This window comes from Amblyomma mixtum, chromosome 1 (assembly GCF_055824585.1).
Source record: "Amblyomma mixtum isolate Tamu chromosome 1, ASM5582458v1, whole genome shotgun sequence".
NCBI classification, from domain to species: Eukaryota; Metazoa; Arthropoda; class Arachnida; order Ixodida; family Ixodidae; genus Amblyomma; species Amblyomma mixtum.
In genome coordinates this window covers 223,702,824-223,721,110 of record NC_143012.1, presented here as the reverse complement: position 1 = coordinate 223,721,110, position 18,287 = coordinate 223,702,824, and the positions used below count along the sequence as shown (strand labels likewise).

Genomic DNA, 18,287 nt, shown 5'->3' with positions numbered 1-18,287 from the left:
GTTTGAGTCACCTCTTTATATCAGCGACAAGCTGGTGCACAAATTGTGTGGTGTCTCTTGTATTCTATAACGCTAAACGGCGATAATTAAGGCACGCTGCATTTGGCTGATAATTAGTGCTTCAAATGAAAGACCTACCATTTTAATACCTGGGTTTGCACGAGGGGGCACTACGTCACCATAGAAAATGTAGCACGAGTTATTCCGGCGACGTGCCTTCCATACCGAAAGCTGCGACGATAAACATATCAAGACTTTGACGTTAAGCGTCGGTAATTTCCGATAATGATAGGTGTCTTGAGGAAAGGACTTCTCATTTTCCCTGCAGTTCCAGATGCGTGCCTAAACCTCGTTTGAAATTTATGTTCAAATGACAATGTCATCGGTTGTATCCGCGGCACTGAGCAATAATTTCTTTGCAGCGGGGATTATGTTGACGAAGGCTGCCCACTGATGCGACACAAAGTTAATGGCTTCCGACACCGGCAATTTGGTTCCCATCGGGGCTGAGCAGAACCATTTCTTGTCGACTATATATATGCATTAAAGTTATGCGTGTTCTCCGAGCTTCACAATATTTCTTTGTTCTATGTTTGGGATGTTAGGGGCTCTTGGCGGTGACTTTTATATATTTACATTATTTTAACCTTCCTGCATTCACTAATATCAGTAGCATGCAGTAAATGACCCCTCCAATCAAGTTAGGTTAGCTTTCAATATATACGCAAAAGAATGTAGCGGAAAGTTCCTGTAGATTAAAAACAAACTAGTAAGGCTGAGTTAGTAAAGCTAGTAAAGCCTATACCTTGACTTTTTGTCCCCGCCCCTCACATACCTGTTGTGGAATAAGCCTAATTGATTGATTGATTGATTGATTGATTGATTGATTGATTGATTGATTGATTGATTGATTGATTGATTGATTGATTGATTGATTGATTGATTGATTCTACCCGCGTTAGTATGCTCGGCGGGGGTGGCATACGCACCTGGGGGCCGGCTATCGGCGGCCGGCACACGAGCTTTGCCCCCCTCAGGAATGGCTGGCTCCTATGTGCGCCTCAGTCAGTCGAAAACACTTCCGGGCACACCTGAAACGAGATGAAAGCGGTTGGAGTAAGGACACAGCAGCTGCAACTACAGTACACAAAAAAAGTGGCGAACCCGTGAGGCAAAAATACCGAAAGCACTGACATGGCCAGTAGTGTTGCACCTTTATGCTTAGAGGAAAAATAGTTGATGAAAACAGTTCGAAGTCCCACATAAAACATTTCTTGTACATTAGTGATAGAAGAAAAGTCGCTCCGATAGGCACGCATGGCTTGGATATCTATGGCAATGCTAAGAAGATATCGGTCTCTATGTGCAGTACGAGCCTGCATTTTGTAAGATCACCAATAAGCGGCTTAGAAAAATAGGGGCACAGGCTTGCCTGTGCTGTCAGCTTGTGGTTTCTACACGAGTGCTGCAAAACGGTGGATGCCTGAGGTTATGCGCTACCTGTACCCCTTGTGGCCCTCTGCTAGTATGTATGATCTCCGCTACTGACATGTGTGCACTGTGACATGTGTGCACTGTTGAGGGCGACATGATCTAAACAATATGGGGAGGCAACTTACACGTGAACGACTATCGCACATATGGCGCCCTGGAAGGGCTTTGTCCGTACCGAAGTCCATGCTTCCTTTCTTTTGAAAATAACTGACAATTAAGCCAACTTTCAAGCTTTTCATTCAGGAACCCTCTGCCTCCGAGCATACACAACTTGTGCTCATACGCGTTAGTAGCTTTTGTGTCTAACCTTATGACATCGAAATCGAGGCTACAAAGATATGCGCAGCCCGTGGAATTCTAAAAGCCGCAGCATACTTACAAGCGACGGCTCTGCATTAAGCGCTGCACATACAGACCAGCGTGTTTCTCGATTATTAAGTCTACGTAGAAGATGTGGAAAAGCGTCTATATACAAGCTGAACCCTCTGTTTCAACTTTGTACGCAAACCGCAACTGCCTGTGAGGGCACATCAGCGCTGTTTACAGAAACTATGTGCTGACGTAAATACAAACGCAGCACAGTGATAGCAGGATATTAGAAACATAACAACAAAGCTAACGAAAGGGCATGGGAACTACGGGGTATCATTTCATCATGTTTCGTGCGGTAAGACGAAGAAGACCCATGCACAACAGCAAAATTTAAAAGATCTACTTAGAAGCTCCTCCGAACGCGGCAGCGCTGGACGCTATATTTAGTTGACTTTGATGCAAAACTATCAAGCGAACGCTCTTGTTTTTCCCCAGAGTTTGAGAGACAAACACAGCTACGGGGTGCTTTTGTTTCCTACAAAAGGTAGTTACGTGAGGGCGCAGTGCTTGTTTGCGGGGAGGCTCCTGCCTCTTAGCCCGCGCAAATAACACGCGAATATAAGCCACGCATCGTACTCGCTAGTTAAGATAGGAGTTTTTCGTTTTTTTCACTTTGCCTTTTCGTTGATACGGTGTTCCAGTCACATTAACTTCATAAAGTTAGTTCTCGGATTACTCAAGACCCTTCGTGTGATATGCACGGACTCGCGTAACTTGGTCGTCACCTATCCTGGCTAAATATTCGTGTTGAGCTCGTTAATGATTGCAGCGTAATTGACGATGCCTGATGCAGCCCTCATCCTGCATGTACTTTCTCTTGGCAGTGATAACGAATGAATAAGTACATCTATCTTAAATTGCTGCCAGTGATGGTGAAATCCAGCAGATATTCGGACCTACTAGCGGTAGAAATAATGTAAAGAAAAAAGAGGACCCCAGCAGATGCGTGCCGCCTGCAACCGCAAATTTTTACCTGATAACTAAAAAACGACACTGAGTTTAACTCGTAAACTGTCAGGCTTTTATTTTTTTCTTTCTCTCTCTCTCCCTCTTGACTAGTTATCGAATTCATGTCCAATGTTTTTGGACAAAAATTGCGAATATTGGAAAATTATAAGGTACTGTTATGGAAATATTGAAGGCAATGGTCCATTCTTCCGATGTACAACGAAATCTTTCTTTCGTAGTTTTCCCATCGCTCGGACGCGGCAGTTAAGACTGCCACAGAAAACCAATGAGGAACGCTTCTGACGATCGCAAAAGCGATAATAGCAAAAAACAAACAAACAGAAATGCAACCCTGTAGACGGGAGATCTGCGGATACGTTGATTGTTATAGTGAAATCTTGCAACATATGAAAAAAATCGTGTTCATAAACTCTTTCTTGTTCAAAAATGCTTCTGTCCAGAATTGTGGGGTATATGCAGGACAAAATTTTGACAGGCCGGGGTCATAATAGAATCTTGCATAGCCATTCCTGTTTAGACCAGTGATCGTGGTGAAGTGTGGAGATGTCACCACCACCATCACGCAGCACTGCGTGGTTCGTAGCTATTCAACTGCTCCGCTGAAGCAACGGCTGCGTAGAGTAACGGTCTCCACTCTTAGATTCCTCACCTTGGAAAAGCTGCAAATAACGCGAAAGGAAAGGCGGTGAAGTCGACGATTAAAATACAATCCTGTAAAAACACGATGTAATATTTATTTTACGTTGTTTTGCACATCAATGCTTGCTAAAGCATACCACTGAGGAGTAGCGATTGGCTTCACAGGCCCTGATTAGTTATTTTGGCTAATAAGTTTTCTAAGCGAGTGCGGTAAAAAAAAAAGAGAGAGAAGAAGATATGTCAGAGTGAAACGATCTTCGGGAGCTGTAACGGTAGGCAGCATGCGGGTTTTCGCGGGCAGGAAATCGACGTTCTGTTGATGAAGCACTGGACAGGGGTTAGTAGCTTAGTCGCGGATACCTCAAAAGCGCCTTAGCGTGAACGAGAGAAATAAAGAACAAAGCAAATGTGTTTCGCATGGGTGCCTGAAGCATCGGTCTTTGAAGTTCGGCCTAGACTTCACCGTCCAAGTTGCAATGACAGAAAGCGCTCTTCCAGATTGCTACGCAACGTTCCACGCTTACACTCTAAAAAAAAAAAAAAAAAAAGCGGCCCAGGGAATAGCAAAGACAACTTTAGTCCTCAAAACGGCTCGTTAGCCCCTAATTTGCACACGACACTCTTCTTGCCACAAATGCGCGCCGTGCGCAAACTCAGCGGACTAACTGCTGAGAAAGAGACTAACGGGGGGTGAATCGCAGCATTGCAGCATGCGAATATTAGGAGTCACTTTGGCGACTAAAGTGGTGCAAGGCGAAAGCCTTAGTACAACATTTTGTCACGAATGTGGTTGTGAATGATGATTCAAGTGCTGTCAGCGAATGACGCGTCCATTGGCTGTCTGCGTGTGTTACTGATGTGTGGTTAACATGTTAAGCTTCGCCTGTAAGATTGGAACGCGACAGCGTCTTGCAACGCTGCCAGGGAGTCCACAGAACGCCATCGCCAATTCGGCTGTACGCCTTGCTGGACGGTAAATTTATTTTTTGAGGAAAGGAAATGTATCTCTCTCGCATATCTGGGTGGACACCTGCACCTCGCCGTGAGGGAAAGGGGGAAGATGGGAGTGAACGAAGACGCCGTATTAGCTAGACGCGCCTTTGTTCATTCCAAACCATTCTGCTGGCATTACGGAGTGGCTAGCGTGCTCGTATCGCACTCCGGAGACCCTGGTTCGATTCCCCAACTCGACCAATTTCGTTCTCGGTTTTATTGATTTATGCGGTCTAACTAGAAAGGTTAATTAGGCTATTTCATATTTATATTATTGTATTTCTATCCATCGTGTTCTGTCATTCACCTGTCAATTGTTGGAACTGTCTAGGATGTTCGACACAACGTATATGAAACGAGCAACGTCTTACTGAGTGGGGAAGTGCGTGGTGGTGGAGGGAACGCGGCTTCGTACTTATCTGTTTTTTTCAGCAGCGTCTTCCGCGGACGCTGTTGTCGCTGCGGCGCGCGTCTTTCTTTTCTTTTCCTCTTTCTTCTGACCTCTTCATTCTCCTCTATCTTAATGAGGCTAATTGATTATTTAAGCAATTAACTAAACTCAGTCCAACTTAGTTGGAGCATCACTATACGATCCCTTTCATTGGTTGCATGGTTACTAGCCAAAGTACAATTGACCCCATTTGAAATTCGCGCACTGTGACGTCACGAGCATTTCGACCAATTGAAAAGCGTGACATTTTCTGTCGACAACTCCTGCTTACAACGATGAGGCATTAAACGCTTCCGCCTTAAAATGGCGCGAGGAGACCTCAACTGCAATAGTACTCGATTTTTGAAGCGCAGGACGAGTTCTAAGGCCAGTGAGAGCACCGCCGCTGCCCGTGACGAAGAGGATAGACTCTATTGCGTGAGAAAAAGGCTTCGTGCAATCGAAACGGCTGGCAGCTGCGAAAGTGCATAAACAAATACTACGAGCTTCAATACGTGTCGAATGTCAGTTGTAAAGGTAAGGTGAGTTGTAAAGGCAGGTCAGTTAGTCCCCAAAAAGGTTAACCGTTCGCCCCCTGTTAGTCCCTTTTCCCTAAGAGTGTAACATCTGCACCTCTGCAGTCCTTCTGTCTATCTGGCAGCGGGTATATGAAAGCCTAAGGAAAATGAGTTAAAAAATCTGCAGCAAAAACATTGTGTTCTTACGGTACAGTTTCGTTGCAAGTCTAGTTCAGTTTATTGCCGCAAAGGTCCCCCGTAAGGGGGCATTACATAAGCGGTGAGTGATAAGCAGTCATTGAGTTTTGGAACAAGTATGATCGTAGGAAAAGTTAACAAAGTACTTAGGGTCGCAGAGGCTGAAAGCAAACTCAGGAGCCGTCGTCGATGCTCGCTAAATGTTAATAGAGCGGATTCAATCAAGCAGGCTGTATTGGAGCCTAATAAACAGGCACGAGCTACAGGTTTTTTGCACTTGTAGCTTTAAAACACGATCGATGGTGCTCTCGCAATAATGATCACAAACGAGAAAAATCTATCCCAAAGTAGAGAAAGCAAAAAGTGCAAATTAAACAGATATAACAATCGTCACACAAAGGTCCACGTCCGCGGCATATTTGATTCCATAACACGAGCACAAGCAAAGAAAGAGAAAAGAAATAGGCTGAAAACTGCCACCGCAAGAAGCACAACGCACGCCTGCTCCAGAAAGGAGAGGGAAGAGAAGCGATGAAGAAAATGAGAAGGGAGAGATAAGAGTGCTATGCGGCTGCACTTATAGCACGAACAAAATAAGAAAAACAGCTGCACAGAACAAAGTAACAGGGTAAAAAAAGAGGGGGGAGGGTATGCAGTACACAAAGGGCATGCCGCGGATCACATGAAGCAGACGAATCGCAGAATCGCACGAAGTACTAGAAGACCAATAAGCACAAAAGAAAAGGACACTGAGCATACAAGGCACGTTTCCCACACAAACTGCACTTATCGTGCAAAGCATAGAAAGCACACGAACCAAAGTAAAGCACGCAGACGAAAGCACAGCACACACCAAAACAAAGCAAACTAAGAATACAAAGGGGATAAAAAGAACACAAAGTGCAAAAATCAAACCAAGGTAGTGCGCCAAGGATCGCGAAAACGGCAGCGATAATGTCCTACTCGACACTCCAAAGCCCTCGTTATTCGCGCTGCATGCAAACGGCCCATACCGAGTACAGATTCCAACAGGCAACGTCGAACAACAGACAGCCCGCAGCCCGACGCGGCTAGGCCTAGCGCACGCACTCACGATGGGGCGGTTGCGGGCAGGGGGACAGAGTCCGTGGCGGCGATGCCGACGGGGCCCCTGCGCGCTTCGGGCGGAGACTGACACGGCTCGCGGTTCCACGACAAGCCGCCGCGCAATGGTGTTGGGCGCGGTCCGCAGCGCCGGGCCCGGGTGCGCGCCCTGGCCTTTCACGGCGTGACCCCCACCTCCACCCAGCTCGTCATCGCCGCCGCTCGTGGCGTGGCCCCCGGAGACGCGTTAGAACCGCGCGCGCGGCGAACCCGGGCAACAGCAGCAGCCTGCTGCGGAGGGAGACGAGTGCACTGCGGACCCTGAACCGGACGCGTAAATGTCAGGTTAAAAGTGCGGTCAGAGATGCGATTATGCATACATGCATGCTCTGGTGTGCGCATACCTGCTTCCTGGCCCCGTCAAACTTTTTTCATACTTTCTTCGCCAGAGGGACCAGGTTTTATTGGATCTTACTTTGTGTTATCTTGTTTTGGAATTCGACAGCTGCTGAAAAATAACCGCCCATGCCTGTGTCTGCGGTCTACGAGCATGAGGAGAGAAGAGGTGTATACGACTGAAAACTGCTGGAGGAATGCTGGCGACCGAAGCCGACTCCTCTGCTGCCGACTCCTGTGCTCACGCTGCCCAGCTAAGGTCTATTCCACACCTTTGCATTACGTCGCCCAGCTAGAAACAAATGTACAAGCCGCAGCAGCGGTTTTAGGGTCACAGCGTACGCATTACGTATAGGGCTCAAGATCCATCTTTTTTTTGTATCCTAGAGTTTTCGCGGGTGAAAAGGGGAAAAAAAAAGTTGAAAGTTGCGCTCGAAAGGAACACCTGTGCTGGACAACATCTCTCCCAGGTCTTCAGCGCCGCTGAAAAGAGTAACCTTGTGACTAAAGGCTATGCGACCCTTCCCACCAGCTAAGGATTTCCGGAAAGATGTTTCTTCGTAAGTGAGTGCTTGAAGCTCATTAAGAGAGCAGTATGGCTTGACTTTATTCACACAGCGAACCTGCTCCTTTTCATTTAGTATCCTTCATTTCTACCTTGAAACAAAACATACCCCCGCCCCCCAAGAGAAAAAGAGAAAAGTCATTTCATGGTTCCGCTATGATTTAGCGACCTCCACTGGTAAGTCCTTCCAGAATACGGCCCTGCGGCATTACCCTAATCAGCAGCTGAAAGAGATTACCCAAACCACAGGAATTAAATGACAAAAACAGCGATCAGTGCGAGCCTTTATGCACCACACATCTCGCGGGTTTTTATTGTTTCGTGCTAGATCCTTTTCGTACCGCAGTCGACTGAGTGCTCACTCAGGGCCACAGGACGATGGCAATGTCGTTGCTGGGAAGAAGACTGACACGTTGCGTAAATGCTGCTTCGGAGCTGTCCCCTACCATCAGTGTTCACCTTAACAATAAGACCACAAGCACTTCCTGCTTACGATGCTCCTGTGAGCAGCAACGGAATCCTCCCTGTTATCATCTTTTCCTTTCTTCTTTTCTTTCGTCTCCTCCCTTTCTACTTTTCTCTTCTGTGAGCGCACACAGTGATGCAAGCGAATGACCCCCTCAGCGTAAATTCTGCATCGCATGCGTCCTCTACCCCGCGATAGCGTACATCTGCACGCACGATGGAACAAACTCGGCCTTCCAACAACGAACTCGGCATACTCCTCCATTACATGCGTGCAAAATTAACGACCGACAGACGTGTGTGTACTCCGATACCGAGCCGCTCGCGCTTCTATATAATTCGCGACCTGTGCGGTGTAGACTGGACGCGAGAGGTGTCGAGGCAAGAAAAAGGTGAAGGGGCGAAGTAGCAGGAGGGGGAAGAACCCACGAGCGCACGCCGGCTTGGCGCGAATCGACGCTGATCACCACCTGCTCCCTCGAAGTGACGTCACTTGGCGCCCCCTTGACAATGACGTCACGTGCGACGGCACGCGACGCAAGAAGGGCAGCGCGGCGACCCGGCGGTCCGGAAGGTGGTGGCCCCGTTGCCATTTATAGGCTCGGGCGACGGCCGACTTTCGCCGAATTCGGCACGCGCTCGGGCCACCGATACCCGGGGTATAAATATACTTTGAATCGCTCGCGATTTCCGCGAAGAATAGAAGTTTTTGAGAACTATGTACGTGCACAGAGTGCGATTAAAAATGTGCGCACGAAGATCAATGGTTATCTCCTTTGAGCTTTCCTTGGTGTCATTGTTGCCAAATAAAAAAAACAGAAAGACGTATACGTACTCACCTCGCATAAACTTGTGTAACCTTTTAATCGAACCCAAAGTAGGGTCCTCTCGATAACGCATTGAATATGGAGAACGTAGTTTGTAAATGACAGCTCTTGCTACAAATATCAGTGTCCCTTAAAGTCATCAACTTTAAAGTCCTCGTTATACTTTTCTCGGGCTCCTTTTCAGTTCTTATTGCCGCATTCATATCATGGTTTGTACGCCGAACAACAAAAATACAACCGAAAGGAAGGGCCACCGATGACATAAACACCTAAGTTTTTATTTATGTACATATTATCGTCGCCGATGCGTAGTGTCACCGCTCAGATAAAGTCAAAGGTAAACTGAGTGTGCCGCTGTGATGGAAGATCATCCATACGCCACGCTGCGAGAACGGCCAGCAGTACTGTGCTCACGCACCACTGTATTCATGACAGCTCTTAATAATACGCAATGTTGCGATAAAATATAATTTTAATCCACCTCACCGCACTGGGCCCGTTCCCCACCTCTTTAGCCTGCAGGGCCGCAGTTGCGGCTTGCAGTTATCCTTGTAGTACGCCTCTAGCGACCTCCCAAAGACTCCAGTAGACAGGTAGAGGTGTCTAATCCAAGAATTTGTTTCATTATCGATAAAGGCGGCTTGAGCCAAACACCGCAAAGCATCGGCAATGACGTTCATGTTGTATAGTAGCCGCAGGCTACCATGAGGCATGTTTTTTCTGGGTTTGTGGCGTGCATAGCCGCTGTCAGCGTAGAACGTCGTAGCAGAAGTCTAAGTGAGGTCACCGGGAACCAATAAATAGCATGCAGATGCCATAGTGTTAGATTACTGTAATAGTAACACATTCTCTCGACCCTTCATTGTTAGAGAAATTCAGCGTAAGAGGAATGTACTAGCGTTGACGTAATACCATTCTACCGGATTGCTGTTGTCCCCGGACAGCTGAAGATACGTGCCCTGTCTAGTAATGCACCTGCCACAGGGCGTGAGCAAAGCCATCCGCTGATGCGGCTCACATCCGCTCTAGTACGTCTCCATTATCGTGAAACTCTCCAGTGGTAACTATACCGTCTGTCCTAGTCCAACAGGAGAGTCAGTGACGTCATTCCATCTGCATTCATGCATTCATGGTCCGCAGCCAAGGAACAGTCGGCAGATTTATCGCCTAAGCTTCATAGATTGGCTTTTATCTCGTCTTTCCTTGCAAATCGCTGGAGTAACTTCTTTTTTGTTACGTACACGTCTCCACTCGTCATCTCGCTCTGGCATAACCCATCGAGTTGCAATTCGGATTTCTCGCCGCGATAGACACGAGATGATGTGCCTGAAGCGTGTGCGGAATGAGAACCCGCAATTATGTCGTACCCAAACCGAGATAAAGCGCAAACTTGACCATTTAAACGCCGTCAATTTCTTGTCAACAGGCCCCATCACACCCACTTCTCCTCCAGCCTCGCCCAGTAGCTACGCCTCGCATTTAAAACAGGCACACGGTAATTGGAACTGGAAATAAACGTCGAGCGTGTTCAAACACGTTGTTTTCGTCACGCCCTTCTCAACTCCGATGAGTTCACAAACGACGAACGCAACCTCATTCTGGGCTCGTGCAAATCGTTCTTCATTCTGAGCACGCGACTGGTTCGCTAAGTGTTTTCCGCGTTCTTCTCCTGCCGTTCGCGTTTACTTTGTCCGGGGGCATAGAACTGTGAACGTTTGGAGGCTGAGGACTTGGGGGGGTAATCGCCAAAGGAGGGAAGGATGAGCAGCTGAGATTTGTTGCTGGCAGCGCAGTGGAAGCTACGAGCAAAAGGCGACGGCTATCTGGAGTGTCTGCATGGCTCTCGATTGCGTGAGCACAGAACACCGCTCGTCGTAGCTGCTACTCCACTGCGAACAAGTTGTGAGGACCGAGTACGAAAGCTTTCACTTCCGCTCTTCGTAAACAGCTATCTGCGTGTCCTTTCTTTTTAATTCCCAGCCTCCTCTTTAAGAGCGCGGGTAGCCAAGGGGGGCCGACATTGATGGACAGCTTTGACGTCTCGTACAAATGGATCCCGCCGGGAGGACAGGTGTGTGCAGCGGGCGCTGAGGTTCTCCGACCGCTTCTTGCGCACATCTCGGTCGCCCCGCCGCGGGGCCGGACCACATCCTGCGTTAAATGATCACGCGAGCGGCGCCGTAATTGAAAGACCACTGGCGGCGCATCACCGCGGGTCAGCCTGCGGTCTCCTGCTGTAGTCCGGCCGCTCCGCCGCCTACCCTTGAGCGCCCACGCCTTGGGAACATTCTGCTTCTATTTTTTTTTTTTTTGCAGCGTAAGCTGTTATAGCTAGACTCCCACGAAATCCCGTTGTCGTCGTCCGCATGACGTCATCAGTCAGCAAGGCTACGCGACCCTTAACGATGTGCGATCATTCGTGAAAAGGCTGTTCAAGTTGTGGAAACGTAAGGAGCTCGGCCCACTAAGCGAAGCAGAACGCGGTACCGTCTTGAACTTGTGCGACAACGAGAACGAGACGTTGAAAAGGCTTCCCGTGCGAGGAAAACATCAAGGCAGTATTATCAGAGAACATTTTGAACTTGGCTCTGTGGTTATGGTACTCGGCTGCTGACCCGAAAGACGCTGGTTCGATCCCGGCCGCGGCGGTCGCATTTCGATGGAGTAGAAAGGCTTGAGGTCCGTATACTATACGACGTCAGCGCATTTAAAGAGCCCCGGGTTGTCGAAATTATCCGGAGCCCTCCACTACCGCTTCCCTCATAGCCTCAGTCGATTTGGGACGTTAGCCCTGCAAAACTAACTAAAGCTGAACTTGGCTGTATGGGACTGCTGGTACGCCGCGCTGAACTGAGAGGATCTCGGCGTGGCCCACGCATGGTTTTGCGAGATGCTAATTGTTTTCTGCCTACTCTCGTTCGCAACGTTAAATATGGGGAAAACCTATGAAATATTCGTGAGTTTTTGAAGACTCTGATGGGCTACCTCGATGCGCAGACTATGAGTACCCGTATAAAGTGCCGAGATCCACACCTGAAAAGTGCGAACTGCAGTGTAATATGCTCTTATGGAAATATAGAAGGTAATGATCCATTCTTCTGATATGAAGGAAAGTCTTTCTTTTAGGGTGTTTCCATCGATGACATCGTATAGTTAAGACTGGCATAAAAAACCAATGAGGAACGTTTTTGACGATAGCAAAAACATTAATAGAACAAAAATTCAAGACTGCCCTCGGGCGATCTGTGGATATATTGATTTTTATATCGAGATCTTGCATTATATGAAAACATTGCGGTTATCAACGGTTTCCTGCTCAAAAGTGCTTCTGTCCAGAATTGTTAGGAATGTTCTTCTCCCTGACGTGACAGCAACGCTTTCCTCTGTCAAAGCTTCCAGTCCAGGGTCGGACCCATATGCTAGAAAGACCGCTGACCGCAGAGCTTCGGTGAAAACGACGATCACCGCGCCCACGAGCGACGCATTCCTGCTGGTTTAGAGAAGAGACGATCAAAAGCAAAAGCTTCATCGGCGCTCGCCCATTTCACAGTGCCACAGCGCTCGCAACGTCTGAGATCATCGCTACCCACCACACTCTGTGCGTGCGGGGCCAAGGGCGCGAGCTGCTCAATTATTCAGGACGCGCAGTTTACAGAAGGGGGAAACAAAAAGGTTCTTAGAGCGGTGACGTCACTCGCTTCGGAGGCGAAAAAATGCAAGCGATGGGTGCCTCGGATCTACGCCGACGCCCCAGGGAGAACATTTGCGGGGCGGACAATAGGAATTGCAGATTGTGCGCAAATTCATTGCTTCTACACATCGCCTTCGCGTAGGGATAAGTTGCTCATGTATGCATCGCGTGAGCGAACGGGAATAACATAAAGAGGAGAGAATAATCTGCGGTTAAGCAGGGAAGAAGCGTTGCCTCCAAACGCTTCCTCAAAAACTGAAGCTTACCATCATCCGTCATTTCCGAAGGTATGACCCTAACAGTGCCGCGTTCAGGTTCTGGTAGGACCCATTACGTATGGAGAATCCACGATGTGGGATACAATTTTTTTAGCCTTTTATTCCCATCGTTGTCTGGGCTCTGGATGGAACCACCTGGCATCAGAGATACGGACGTGACTTGAAAGGGCACAACGAGATTCAAATCGCATGCGATGGAGCGCTGACATGATTGAGAAGACGCCTCTGCCGAGACGTGCCCTGCGCGCTGGCTTCATTGGCAAGCGTACTTGGTATGCGCCTAATGCTCGCGGTCACTGTCTATATATCCGCTGGAGGGTACAGCCAGGAGCACACATTTCGATTTGCAACGAGCAGCTCAAAGTATACGTTGTGACAGAAGACTCCTTACGTACAGGTCTCCCTTCTTTCTCCTCTCAGAATATGCCTCAAAGGTGCGGGAGGACATTCGTGGCTCAAAGCATCACGGTCGCGCTCTTTTTTTTTCCCTCCACGGAGCGGATTTCAGTTAAGCTGCATGGCGAAAGCGACATATGCGTGCGCATATCTTACAGGTGTATAAGCGTGTATCGTAGAATAGACACTATAAGTTTGTGTGGTTCTCTCTCCCTCTGATCGCACAAAGGCGCCCCGTGACATCACGTTTGCGCTTGCTATCGAAAGTGCCGAATTCTACTTGCATGCTTGACGCCAAAGCGTCCGCGCAAAGCAATGCAAAAATTATCTAAAAAAAGTGAAATTCGAAGTAACACAATAACAAGCCTCCTGCTGCTCTTCAAGGTGGCATATACATAGTTTAGAATAGATGACGTTTCACGCTTGTTATACTTGACCCCATTGTGCACGTTAATGAGGCGCAGATAGTCGGAAAATTGATTATGCTTCCCTATAACTACAGAAGAAGGAGAGAGATTCGGGAAACTCCAACGTCACAGCATTCCGCGACTGCTAGACGCCTTCCCCTTGGGCTGTCGCCGCCTCCGAGATTGTGATTAAACAGTTATCTGGTATTATTAATCAATATAAACAAATTTCGGAACAACCAGGATCAGCTTTGTCAAGGCACAAATTTCCTCAATTTGCATGCATCAGCTTGAGTCTGCACGAAGTGCGGCACGACAAGTGTCAAGCTCGTGGTCGAAAAGATGAATGTGGAATAACTTTAAGTCTCGCACACGCCGAACGCACTTAACTGAACACACTTCCCAGAACAGCGCTCAAAACAGCCCTTGGGCTTTCTTCCTATACGCCTCCACACATCTTCTTCGACTCGATATACGCAACACCATCGTTGAACTCGCATGACGCCATCGCAGCAACGAGACGCCAAAAAAGACAGGATGTGAACGTCCAGGCTTGCCTAGATATCCAGGCCCTGAAACCTCTGCAAACCGCTCCTCTGCACAACCGACCGGCCCTTGCGACAAGATCCAAGTAATGCCTATCCCTCGCAGTATGTACCCCGAACATCTGCAATGACGCATACAGGCCAGAGGATAGGCACTAGCCAGAGTTCTGGGGTACGTTGCACAAGAACGTCACATCCTTTATACGAACGCAGCTGCTTGACACCAGCACCCGGCCATGGCCATCGAGGGTTTCTTTTATGGTTTATGGGGGCTTAACGTCCTAAAGGGACTGAGGCCATGAGGGGCGCCGTAGTGAAGGGCTCCGGAAATTTCGACCACCTGGGGTTCTTTAACCTGCACTGACATCGCACGGTACAGGGGCCTCTAGAATGTCGCCTCCATCGATATTCGATCGCCACGGCCAGGATGGAATCCGCGTCTTTCGGGTCAGAAGCTGAACGCCATAACTGCTGAGCCACTGCGGCGGCTACCCTATCATTTCATGACCACACGGATCATTTGTGTGCAGCGTGAACTCTCGACACCACCGACAGCAACATGGTGGAACGGAGTCACTAGCCATCCTACACTTAACCCCAATCCCAAAGTACACCGCACCCTCCACCGTCGTGACTGACTGATAGGAAGCCTCATAGGCACAGGCGGCCGTAATGAAACCAGTTTAGCCTGCATAGATCGCAAAAAAGCCCGAATAAGATGTCCTTCCTCACGTTTCATCATCCATTCCCTTTCCTTCTTAACGCTTTAGCATTACGGCACCCGTTCTGTAGAAAATCCGGCGTGGGCGCCGGCGTTATGAGCGAAAAATTCCGAGAGAAGCAACATAGGTGGGCTTAGGATGCTAGGTGACGTAACCTCGTGACGTCATCAGAACCTGCCTACCGGATTGCGAGAAAACTGACCACCCTGGCAGGTAGCAGTTCAGTCATTAATTGGTCGCGAGAGGTCACGCGAGAAGAGAAACCTAGGTCGCACAAGCCCCACTGGTGGTGGTACCTACCAACGCGTGGCAGTGGCGCATCGCTTAACCGCTTAGCCACGGCGCCAGGAGTGGTATGAGGAGACTCCCTGGCATCTATGAATGTAAAGTCGAGAATGACCCATACCGCCTATGGGCATGCACCCATGAACGCTACCGCGTCGTCCCCTTTAAAGAGAATTTTGTGTGTCCCCTTCAATTTTTTTGTTTTTTCTTCTTTTGTTCATAGAGCCCAGAAAATCGTTCTCAGTGGAATTTGGTCCATCTTACGTTTTATCGACTGAAATAGCGCTGAAAAAAAAAAACAGCGTCTACGCCTAGATGCATTGCCACCCGTGGTGGTTAGGGCCGAACATAAAATATGCGAACCAGGTCTAATACATCGTTAATGCCGCACATTTGAATAAAGAATGACAAAAACCCTGTTGCAGTGTTTTGCATTTTTGTAGCGTCCCCGTTCATCGTCTTCGTGGAGTCTTGACCCTGTTTCACGTTGAACATATGGCCGCCATAATTTTACCTGCTTCGGTACCTGGCGCATTCATCAGAGGGGCGTTGCGGGCACGTTCCGCCGGCTCGAATAAATCGACTCGAGCGCCGCACGGCGCCTTGAAACCGACATGCCACATTTGTTTTCCGCTGCTCTAACTCACCCGTGCGTGTCGCGGAGAGCGCGCTAGCTCGAGCGAGCGCTATATGGTAGCTTTTTCTCACGGTGCGCGCATTCCGTTATTATACATGTGAAGGAGTAAATATGTGGTACACGTGGAGACCGTGGACAATATATCAGTTTTGAGGGCGGCCTTGAGGATCGCTGCTGTCAAAACGGCAATAAATTCCGCCTCAGCCCAGCACATAACTGACATATTGGGGTCTATATAGAAGTAGACGTTGTTGTCGAGTAAACAGCGTGGTGGAAATATTCTTCAGGCAAAATCTTTAGGTTGGCGAAATTTACTGAAATGTTAGAAAAACGAAACAGCGCGATTGACGAGGGAGATAAAGACAGAAAATGCAGCCATGCGAAAATATCAAATGTAGAAATAAAAAGAATACTAGAAAAAAATTACAGTTTAAGTGATGTGAAACGCCATTCCACGCGCACGTCCCTGAAGATCAGCCTGGTCGATTTATTCTGGATGTAGGGAATTTTCGCACGAGCAGTGCAACAGGTGCCTGTGACACAGCAGCCATTTCTGTTCGACGTTAAACAAAAACTGTCCGTTAAGTGTGACCGTTAAGCGCTTATATTGTTTGATGGTGACCTACAAAAACGAAAATGTAGGCCGATCGATATTCTTGGATGTTGACGCGTTTACAGCCATCGCAGACTCCCTAACGAGGTCGTTAACGGGCTGGCATGTTTGTCGTTCCAGTATCATTTGCAACCTAGGAAAATCTTGTATCTTGAGTACCCACGTGTTGTCGGGCTAGTTGGTTCAATACTTCAGGCATGGTAGTTGAGCGAAACACACACACACACATGACAGGGTACGGGACGAGCGCTCGTCCCGTAACCTGTCGTGTGTGTGTGTTTCGCGCAACTACCACGTCTGAAGATTCATGGAGGGCGATCCGTCGCAAATACGCATCTTTGGGCGTCACTACTGACCTCTCTACGTGCTCTATTTGACCAGACGTGCTCGACACATCAGGTAGTTTTATTCTCTCTCTAGCCTCATCTTTCAAACAGTGGAAGGTCTTGATAGAAGGGGTTATGGCATAAGACTATACCTTTGAATATTCACCCCTTAAATAGAGGATCAGCCTGGAGACTGCTAATTCCAGTCTTCAGGTTTTCCAACTTGTTCGTACAACACGGCCACCTCTGACATATACGACCCTAAAGCTGGATTTTCTGTTGCAGTCAATTCCCTCGTTGTTTTCCCGAGCATTGATCTTTTCCTGTTTCTAGAATCCGTAACTTCAGCTAACGAACAAAGCAATTCACCAGCCGAGGAAACAATGAAGGAACGAAGAACAAACTAACAAATTGTCACACTCCAAACACGAATGCGCCTACATAGGATTAAACAGGGAGCAAGCCCTCCTCTAGCGCATTCTGCTTTTGTTGCTTTGTATGTGGCAGGTTCAGCTCTTTTGCTCTTCTAGCGCGACATTCAAACGTGTAGCTGTGCAGCAGTCTGAAGTGAAAGGAGTGAAAAGAAAGTAAGGCTGCACAGCTACACGTTTGAACGTCGCTCTCGAAGAGCAAAAGAGCTGAACCTGCCACGTACAAAGCAACAAGAGCAGCCGCAAGGCAAGCTTCTCGTTTGATTCTATTACACAGAAGCGCGATCGGCTCGCAGAGTGGCGACGGGGGGAATGCGGCCCGCCTCTTTTTTCGCGCCTGACTGCTCGACGAGGCCGGGGCGACGAACGCGTCAGAAAAAGAGACACCGCCGCCCTCAGCAGCGCGCCTGTCCGAGGAACGGCGCGCAGAGAGAGAAGGGGCGGCGACAGACACAATGTGTCCGCCCGCATGATCACAGAACGGCGACTCCTTACGCCGGGCAGGAAAAAAAAAAGCAAAACAAAACAACAACAACAAACACTCGCTCGCCATATGTGTGTTATGCGTATACCTGAGTTACGAGCCGACTCACGCGGCTCGACAAAAAAAAAAAAAAAACTAATGTGGCAACGGTGATTAACAACGAGTCTCGGCAGAGGCGGCGGCTGTTCTCACGGAACGCCCCCCCAAACGAATGGTCCTAATAACGCTATCCGATGGCTAGACGCGAAGAAACAAACCAACGCGCAGCCCCGGTGGTGAAGAATCGTCGTGTCAAGCACGCGCATATGAGTGCCCGACACATGGGCGCGCTTACACGTATATAGCGAGCAGCCCGAGTTACGGCCGACCGACCGAGACTGGGCGCGGTGAATCGATATGCACACATTGAGCGCGGCGGCGGCGGCGGTGGGGGTTGCTGTGCCACCGAGCAGCAACAGCGGGCAACTGCGCGCTGTGTATTGAAAAGCTGCAGCGCTTAGCGCGGGCCGAGCGTTTTGATACA

General features: G+C 48.6%; 1 protein-coding gene across 3 annotated transcripts in view; it reads right to left on the bottom strand.

Annotated features, from left to right (window-relative positions):
* The window catches only part of Tsp74F (Tetraspanin 74F), a 339,549-nt gene that overhangs the window by 138,534 nt on the left and 182,728 nt on the right, over positions 1-18,287 (bottom strand). For 2 of the 3 annotated variants that reach the window (XM_089564383.1, XM_089564393.1), the window contains one exon: positions 990-1,091. The gene's annotated coding sequence lies outside the window, so the exon portion shown is untranslated. Of the gene's footprint in view, positions 1-989; positions 1,092-6,706; positions 6,822-18,287 lie in introns of those variants that run through there. The other variant, XM_089564386.1, reaches the window with a different exon arrangement.